Genomic DNA, 10,233 nt, shown 5'->3' with positions numbered 1-10,233 from the left:
ACCAAGAGCATGAAAATCATTTGAGAATCATCCTGGAGACATTAAAGACGGAGAAGTTGTTCGCCAAATTCAGCAAGTGCGAATTTTGGTTGAAAGAAGTAATGTTTCTAGGGCACATCGTATCAGCAGATGGAATCAAGGTGGACCCCGCCAAGGTGCAAGCAGTGCGCGAGTGGAAATCACCAACCACACCTAATGAAATCCGAAGTTTCTTAGGTTTGGCAGGATACTACCGGAGATTCATCGAAGGATTCTCTAAAATAGCGAGACCAATGACGCAATTACTTCGCAAAGGAATCAAGTATAAGTGGAACGAAGAGTGTGAAGCCAGCTTCCAAGAGCTGAAGAAGAAATTGACAACTGCACCAGTGCTAGCAGTTCCAGCAGCCGATAAAGAATACGTGATCTTCACGGACGCGTCCAAAAATGGGCTAGGTTGTGTGTTGATGCAAGAAGGAAAGGTCATTGCCTACGCCTCGCGACAACTAAGGCCACATGAATTGAACTACCCTACTCATGATCTGGAACTGGCAGCAATTGTGCATGCTTTGAAAATTTGGAGACACCATCTATACGGAGTTAGATGTGAAATCTTCACTGATCACAAAAGCCTTAAGTATTTTTTCGAGCAGAAAGACTTGAATATGAGACAGAGGAGATGGCTCGAGCTCGTGAAGGATTACGAATGCGGTATCAACTACCACCCGGGAAAAGCTAATGTGGTAGCTGATGCTTTAAGTCGTAAAACTCAATCCGAGTTAGGACTTCTTCTCACTCAAGAGGACACACTTGTAAGGGATTTTGACAAATTGAAGATAGAAGTGGTTCAGCCACCGGCAACGACAAGAGCAATTATTGCAACTCTAGTAGCCGTCCCAGACCTCAGAGAAAGGATCGTCAGTGCCCAGAGAGCGGATGAGAGCTTGGAAAAAGTTCGTCTCAAGATCCGAACAGGCACGCCAGGAGGCTACCAAGAGGCAACGGATAACGCAGTTCTTTTTGAAGGAAGATTGTGTGTTCCCCATAACGAGGAACTCAGAAACGAGATCATGAGTGAAGCTCATGACACGCCCTATACCGCTCATCCCGGAAGTACCAAAATGTACCAAGATCTAAAACAGAAGTTTTGGTGGGACGGGATGAAACGAGATATAGCCTCGTTTGTAGAGCGTTGCCTTGCATGCCAGCAAGTGAAAGCTTTACATCAACGACCATATGGGAAATTACAGCCATTGGAAATTCCAGAATGGAAGTGGGAGCACATAGCGATGGATTTCGTTACGGGTCTACCCAAGACAAATAGGGGCAACACAGCTATTTGGGTAATAGTAGACCGTCTCACAAAGAGCGCTCATTTTATACCGATTCCAATTACCCATGGATCGGAGAAACTAGCCCAACTGTACATTCGTGAGATTGTGCGGCTACATGGAATACCAATATCCATTACTTCAGATAGAGATTCAAAATTTACTTCTAGATTTTGGATCAGTTTACAGAAAGAGTTGGGAACGAGATTAAACTTTAGCACCGCCTTTCACCCTCAAACAGATGGACAATCAGAAAGGACAATTCAGACCCTTGAAGATATGTTGAGGACAGTGGTGCTAGACCGAGGAGGAAGTTGGGAATCAGTGCTGCCGTTAATCGAATTCGCCTACAACAATAGTTACCAGGCAACCATTGATATGGCACCTTATGAGGCGCTGTATGGAAGAAAGTGTAGATCACCACTTTACTGGGATGAGGTAGGTGAAAGAAAAATCCTTGGGCCAGATGCAGTAAGCGAGATGATTGAGACCATCCGCCAAATTAGAGCAAGAATTAAAGAGGCTCAGGACAGACAGAAGTCTTATGCTGATACCCGACGAACTGAACTACAATTTCAGATTGGAGACAAGGTTTTCCTTAAAATATCACCCTCGAAAGGGATCATTAGATTCGGTGTTAAGGGTAAGTTGAGACCCCGTTTTGTAGGACCTTATGAGATCCTAGAAAGAATAGGTCCCGTAGCATATAGGTTGGCACTGCCACCTAGCTTTGGAAACGTCCACAATGTGTTCCACGTGTCACAGCTGAGACGGTACGTGTTTGACCCCAAACACGTGATTCACCAAGATGAAATGATTCTTAACCCAGACTTGACGTACGAGGAAAAACCTGAAGCCATTTTGGACCGAAAGGTGCAAGAGTTGAGGAATAAATCAATCGCGTCAGTCAAAATACTGTGGAGACACCATGGACCGGAAGAAGCAACGTGGGAACTTGAGGACCAGATGAAAGAAAAATACCCAGAACTTTTCACATAGGTATGCAAATTTCGGGACGAAATTTTTGTTAAGAGGGGTAGTATGTAACAACCCGCTCTTTTATTATATTTAAATCCAGTAATACGATAATTATTATTTCATCTTTCAGTAAATCAGGCCCAGTAATTATTTATTATTTAAATTCAGCTTATGACACTGGATTATATTCTAATTAAGCAGGATTATTATTTTATTACCAAGTCAGTAGTTTCGCGTAAATAAAATCGCAATGAAAATTATTGAGTAAGCCAATAATTATTTCAGATTCATAACTGACTTAGCGAAGTCATGTTATTTATTAATCACAATAGAATTATTTTTCTATTTTTATTATTATTTCTTGAGTCGTGAATTTATTCCGGTTTATGAAGAATTAAATCTACGGATTTAATTTAGAATTTATTCTAGCTAAGAAAGGAAGCAGATATCGAGTAATTTCATAAACACGCGATATTAACAAAACCCGGTAGTTGGATTTTATTTAAAAAAAAAAATGCAATACAATATTACAGATATAGAAATTCCAAGACAAGAATTATTGCTTCTGTTTATACTTCACTTTACAAACCCCTATTTTTCTATCTATCTACCAATACTTAAAAAAAAAAAAGAATAGTGTATGTGTGTGAAAAAAAAATCTGCAGCTATCCCTTAAGCGCATGCTCAGCCATCTATTCTGGACATTTTTTTGACTCCAGCTCCACGCCTATGTAATATTCTTTGTTGACTCCAGCTCCAGCAGCATTTTTGCAAAATTTTCACACCCGAACACCTTCATTTGGTTTCAGATTTCAGCAGCTATTAATCTTCATTTCATTCCCATTCCACACTGCACTGCTCTTCATTCGGTGCTCTGCCAAGTATCCTCAAGCCATTCCAGTAACACCTTAACACTTGAAGAAGTGAGAGAGAGATCGTTTATTCATTACTCTGCCAAACTGCCAGATTATCTCAGTTCATTCAACAACCAACACAAACATTCAAGGTATTGATTCTATCTCAAATATCCATTCCAGTAAAGCATTCATACCAAAGCATGATCAGTTTCACAATGATAGAAAACCATTGTAGGCATAATGAACTTAGCAAAGTTACACTCTTTATATTGCAAACACCAATAACTCTTATGCAAAGCAAGAACAGGCTGCACTCTTTCACCACTAGGAAAATAAGAATACAGAAAACCAAGTTTTCATTCCAAAATCAAGTCTTTATACAAAGTTGAGTTTTCTGAAAATTAATTCTAATATACGAACCTACCGAGTGATAAAATGAGAGGGAAGATACGGTGGAAAGTCGAAGCCCTGCTGTCCATGGCGACGGCGGCACCAGGAGAGGCGGCTGCCGAATTCTTGCTGCCAACGGCAGCGGCTGACGGCGGCGCTCCTCCAGCGAGCTGCTGGCCGTCGATCGCAGGCCAGCCAGCGGCGACTCCGGGCGAACAGCAGCAGCTCCAGGCGGCGACAGCGGACTCCGGGCGAGCAGCAGCAGTTCCAGACGGCTGACTCGGCGGCGTTAGGCGACGCGACGCTCGCCGGAATCCAGTTGCAGCGGCGTGGATCCTTCGGCTGGATACAGATCGAGAGAGAACCGAAGGGAGCGTTTGATTTAGGAGAGATTAGAGCAAGAGTTCAGGGAGAGAGAAGGAGAGGCCGCGCCGCTCGCCGGCGGCGACGGCGCCGTTGAACGGCAGCGGCGGCGGCAGAAAACGAGAGAGAGCAGAGGTCCGAGAGAGATGAGAGGCGCAGCTGCGTGTGTGTGTGCGTGTGTGTGTGTGGTTGTGTGTGTGTTTTAAAAAGAAGGAAGAAAAGGGTTAGGACAATTGGGCTTTTGTTTGGGCCGATTTTTTTTAAATGTTGGGCTCCCTCTTGGGCCGATTTAATTAAACTCTTGGGCCGATTTAATTAAATTCTTGGGCCGATTTAATTAAATTGTTTGGGCCGATTTAATTAAATTGTTTGAGCCGATTTTATTAATTGTTTGGGCCGAGACTTGGGCCGATTTTAATAAGTGTTTGGGCCCTTATTTAATTAACAGATGGGCTTCGATTTAAATGTTTGGGCTCGGCCCTTTACAAATAAAATCTGATGGGCTTCTTTTAATTAAAGGATTTGGACCTATTTTAATTAAATTGTTTGGGCCTTATTCAAAGAAAAACATGATAGACTTAATTTATCTAATTAATTTGGGCTTATATCTATTTAAATTATTTGAGCTCTTAATTATTAATTTAAATTGAGCTTGATTAATTTAATTATATATTGACCTTTAAATTAATTATTTAAATGGAGTTCTTTATTTCAAGTATTTATAAATGGATTATAAAATGAAATATTTTGAGTTAAACTCTCATTTAAATTAATTCTTTTCTAAATGACTTATTAATATGGATTATTTGAAAATGATTAAATGATTTTAAAAATAAGAAAACATGATCTATGATGATATAATTTATCTATGTAATATTATAGGATTTGTTTTTAAATGACGGAATATTTGACTTGATGACATAAATAGAACGAGTTTTGATTAATGCGCATGTTGATGTTCGAATAAATAGTTTCGAACCTAAATGATAGTTATGTGATAATGTTTTGAGTTTAAGGTTCTGACGAGATAAGATTAATAATCCGACCTCTTAAGACGAGCTTTAATTCCTTAAATAGGATTAGCATCTCATAATTTAATTAAAGGAATATGAGTCATGCATAATCATTTCACGCATCCTCATTTATTGAGATTTTTCGAGAATTAGAATCTTATTTTATTTTCTCGAATTAAAGGTCAAGCACCAGAGTTAGAGCTAAACCGTGAGTCTGCTATTCAGGTAGGCTTTCTAAGTATAAACTAAAATTATATATTAGAATTGTTAAGACTTTATGCTTATGAATTTTAATGATATAAAATACCTGCGCGGGTTATTGATGAAAGAAATGATATTATGTTTGGTAAATACGAGTCTTTAAAGGAAAACCCTCGTATCTTACTACTGTTGAAAGGCTTGACAATAAAATATTATGCATGTATGTAAATTTCGGCAAGTGTCCACTAAGTACTTTTGTACTTAGCCCTGCATGTATTTTTAAATGTGCAGGTTGAGCGGTGATCGAGGATGTAGTGTGCAAGCGGAGCTTTGTCAAACTAGGATGATTACCTCAGAGTAGAGTATATGTCTTCATACATATACTCAAATTGTTATTCTGCTGCGAACACTGATTATGTTAAGATATTATGTCAAACAATATGTATTATTTAATAATGTACTAAAACTATTGAGTACCCCGTTTTGGGATAATATTATGTACGGTCCCCTTGTGGCCTTCATTGATATCTAGATATTTCGATTGATTTCCTTATACAAGTCGAGTCATCAAGAAGCTAAACATGCCCCTTTTCTAATCCCGCTCCTAATTCCCCTCCCCTAGTCGCGGTTTTCCCGAAATTGCTATCCTTAGCAAGTGCGGTCGTGACACATTATTCATCCAAGTAATATTTGACCAACAGGGTTACGAATTCATCCAACAGGTTACGAATTGTAAAAAATAAATTTTTGCTACCTCTGGGATTCGAACCCAGGACCCCGAAATCCAAAAGGGTTACGAATCAACTGTAGATCTTGATGATCTAAGGGCTGAAAAATGTTTATATTTTATATTTTAAGAAGTGTTTTTATTTTAGCCCTCCCCTATATATATATATATATATATATATATATATATATATATATATATATATATATTATGGGGTGCACTCCAATGATACCCTTATTTTTCGTGAGACATTGAGACCCTTATTTTTCAATGAATAAGAAATATATACTGATGAACAATGCAGTATATACTGATGAATAACGAATATTTAAAATATTTTTCGCTCCCTCTAGGATTTAAACCCTGAGAAAAAAATTCGCCATCTAGGTACAATATCAGCCATAGAATTGATAAAATAAACGCACAAGATATCATGTCTAATATCTCACTAAAAATAGGAGGTCTCATTTTAGCGCTCCCGTATTATATATAATTATATATCAAGATTTTGAGATCTCTCTCTATCTCTCTAGCTCAAATCCAAAAACGAAAACTTAAATTAGTAAGAACAAAGAAAACGCAAAAAATGATATACTATAAATTACTAAAAGTGATGTATAGTTACTAGGTAAAAATAATATATTTTGGACATAAATATAGGATGGATTGAAATTCGGTGATGAGAATGAATTTGTAGGAATGAAATGAGACGATAGCATTTCTATGACTAGTAAATAATTTTGTAGTATAATAAAAGTAATTCAAATATAAATGTTGTAGTCGTAGAAGATGATGTTACATGTACAAGCGCGTAAGACGAACTCCACTATAAATGATAGGTGACAGTGACAACTGATATAGGAATGGGTTATGTTGGAAGTTTTATGTGAAAATGATAGGTGACAGTGACAACTGATATAGGAATGGGTTATGTTGGAAGTTTTATGTGAATATAAGAAAACTGTATATTTAATTTAATTTTTAATATAAAATCAGTTATTGAGTATATAAGCATAAAATTATGTGTTAATAGGCAAAAATGCCCTTTTCTTATAAACACTTGTAAAAATGCCCTTTTTCATAAGTGAAAAAGGGCATTTTTACAAATGTTTATAAGAAAAGGGCATTTTTGCAAATGCCTCTAAAATTATACTAGTAATTTAAATCTAGGGAGTGAGTGAGGAAGTAATTTGTTAAGTTGAGTGGACACGAGTGATATGATCCACGTAAACAGACATAAAAATTCAGCTATTCACTTTAGATACTTAAAAATGTCCATGAATTGAAAACAAGTCAATTTCCTTAAGTAGAAATATCATTAAAAAATGTAGGCAAATAGTTATGGGCATTGAATTATTGAAAATTAAGCATGAATTACTACGTTGCAGAAGTTGGGTAAATGTGATAGCTTCGTGCAACTAACACCCCATTGTTGGAAAATCATACTGAGAACCACCATTGTTGGAAAACGGTGAAAGTTTGAGGTTTTTTTTTATCATCTTTCCGTCATCGAATTTTGTATAGCGGAACATTTTATGAAAAAAAAAACTGAAAGTTCAGGGTTTTTTAGGTGAAAATAAAAGTTTGGGACATAAAATACTATTAACCCTAAATTTTATTATGTCATAAAGGAGTTAGATCAATTTAATTAGAACGAAAGGAACGAAAAATTAGAAAAATATTTCGAATGAGAGTAATACATAAAATATTATCCAACAGACCGAAAAAAGAGAAAATGACCAAAAGTAATAACCATCGTACGAGAAATGAAGTGGAAAAAGGGAAAAAAGAAGAAGGCAATAATGAAACATCTTAAAGGTTGAAAATGATACAAATATATTCATGAGTTAATCCAATAAAGTAACGAATCAACCGTAGATCTTGATGACGCATTATCATAAAAATGCGCGTAAAATTCGATCTTAATCACCATTAATCATCAAGATTTATGGACTAAATTGTTTCCTAATTTCTAAAATAAGAATTGTTTCTGCAATACATATTAATGAATGGTTGGTATGTATTCTATTAATAGAGTATTGATTATACCTTACTGGAAAGAACAGAGGTCTCTACTCAACATATATAGGTGCTGTTAAATGTAGTTGTTTCACGTGCTTGGCATGTATTGGCTATGGACAAATAGTAATTATTAATGTGTCACGAGTTTTATACTAGTCCATTCAAGAAAGAATAAAATAAAGTTATATGTAAATTTCACGTCTCAGAATATTATGCACACTACTGAATAAGCATAAAAACGCGTGGGTGATTATTGTAGCTCAAATTATAAAAAGTATCATGAACACAAGTATCGTAAAGTTGCAATTCAATTTAATAAACAATAAATTAATTGATACTCCCTCCGTCCACCAATTGAAGGCCTACTTGCCTTTTTGGTCCGTCCACAAAAACAAGGCCTACCTATTTTTGGTAAATTTTTATTCATTATTTAATCAAAAAAGTCAAAGATTCTTTACAAAAAAGTGGGACCCTTTCTCCACTCAACTAATAAAAATACATTTTTTCTTAAAAAGTGGGACCATTTCTCCACTCAACTAATAAAAATACATTTTTTCTTAAAACCCGTGTTTTTTCATATAGGCCTTTAATTGGTGGACGGAGGGAGTACTATTTTAATTTATTAAGGTTAATCATTCTATGCTCATATTGCTTTTTCTTACTTCCTGACTCAAATAAAAGTTGTGCTGTTGAATTTACCCCACAAGTGTTTTTCTTTTAGAAGCCTAACTAGCTAGCTGACTCAAATAAGTAGACCTACATTAATTTGATGTAATAATTGAGAGATACTAATTTCCGAAAGGGAAATTGGTTAGGCAGCGTCTTTAATTTCGGGCATTGCGTCTCCATCGATAATAATACCATTAATTGCTATATATATACTACTAATACGAGATTTAGTGTTAGATTTTCAATAGATCATAGACACTTTTCAATCATCAACAAGATTTACCACCCAATTAAACTTTATTTATTTATTTATTTTGATGGGATTTTTTTTTTCGAGTTTTTTATGGGAACTTGAGCAGTCACTTTTAATAGGACTTGACGATGATACAACACGCGCATATAATGTGATCTAATCAAAAGTTAAAACTAGTAAATTATAGGTGTATCATTTTTAGGATTACTAATTCAATAAATATATTGTGGCCACCCACCCACACTAGTATAATAAGGAAAATCTTGGTTTATTTAATTTATTTTTTAAAATAAAAATAGGATTTAGTTATTTTACTATATTCTCTACATTTATACTTATTATTATTTTTTTTGTATTTTTTTATTTATTTTTTAATAAAAATAAAAACGTTACCAAAAAATTATAAAAAAATAATTACAATATAGAAAATATGATAAAATAATTAAATTTTATTTTTATTTTAAAAAATAAGTTAAATAAATTAAATTATTTTTTATTTAGATAAATTGTGGATGGCCACAATGTGGACTGTTTAGCATTACTCTGATTCAGAAGTATCATACTGGTTTGGCATGGGTAGTTAGCGATCTATTTTTTTGATCAAATAATTTGATCAAGTGGAATTAATGCAGTTACACTTGCTTATTAAATTAAATTATTGACCACTTCATCAGGAAACATCCTGCAGCATTAATTTACATAAAATGATTAATTAGAATGCTAAAAGTAGTATTAACAGAAGTAGCAGCACGTGTTGAGTTGAGGTGAAGTAGGAGTCTGTCCAATAGTAGGCCACCACGTGAATAGGCACCTACAATGGTAAATAAAGGTGAAAGAAAAAGATATTTTTTGATAAAGAAAGAAAAAGATATTGCCTAGACATAACTTTTTTTTGTTTTTTTTGTTTTTTGCCTAGACATAACTTGTTAGGCCAATATTCCATTTTTCCATTTTTATTTGATTGCATGATTGTAGTACATTTTACATCTATTCACTGATTTGATATTTAGTTATATTCGAGCCGAATTTTACATATAATTAATTTGTTTTTTAGCATTAATTTCTACAGAGCGCTGTGCTATTAGGGATGTAAAAGTATCCTTATACTATAGTGCACAACCAACATGATTATGTATGACCTTCAACAAATTAATTATCTGATTTACTATAACTCTTCATTACATCTTGGATTATTTTTGTATGCTAATATACAATACGACTACGTAAGTGTACTGCAATAAAGAATTAATGGGTAAGATCTTTAGTTTGCCTTATCAAAATCAATTAGCCAATTTAGTCAAAGGAGAATTAATAATGCATGTGATATGGCTGGCAAAAGAATTACCTTCTACGTTTCACAAAAAATAATTATTATGGGCTGCTTCGTACGTATTCCCTCCGTCTCAACTTTTAGTATCCATTTGAGAGTGACACAGGTTTTAATAAAGTG

Source organism: Salvia miltiorrhiza, chromosome 3, assembly GCF_028751815.1.
Source record: "Salvia miltiorrhiza cultivar Shanhuang (shh) chromosome 3, IMPLAD_Smil_shh, whole genome shotgun sequence".
Lineage (NCBI taxonomy): Eukaryota > Viridiplantae > Streptophyta > Magnoliopsida > Lamiales > Lamiaceae > Salvia > Salvia miltiorrhiza.
The sequence above is the reverse complement of the archived record's forward strand: the minus strand, read 5'-3'. Positions refer to the sequence as shown.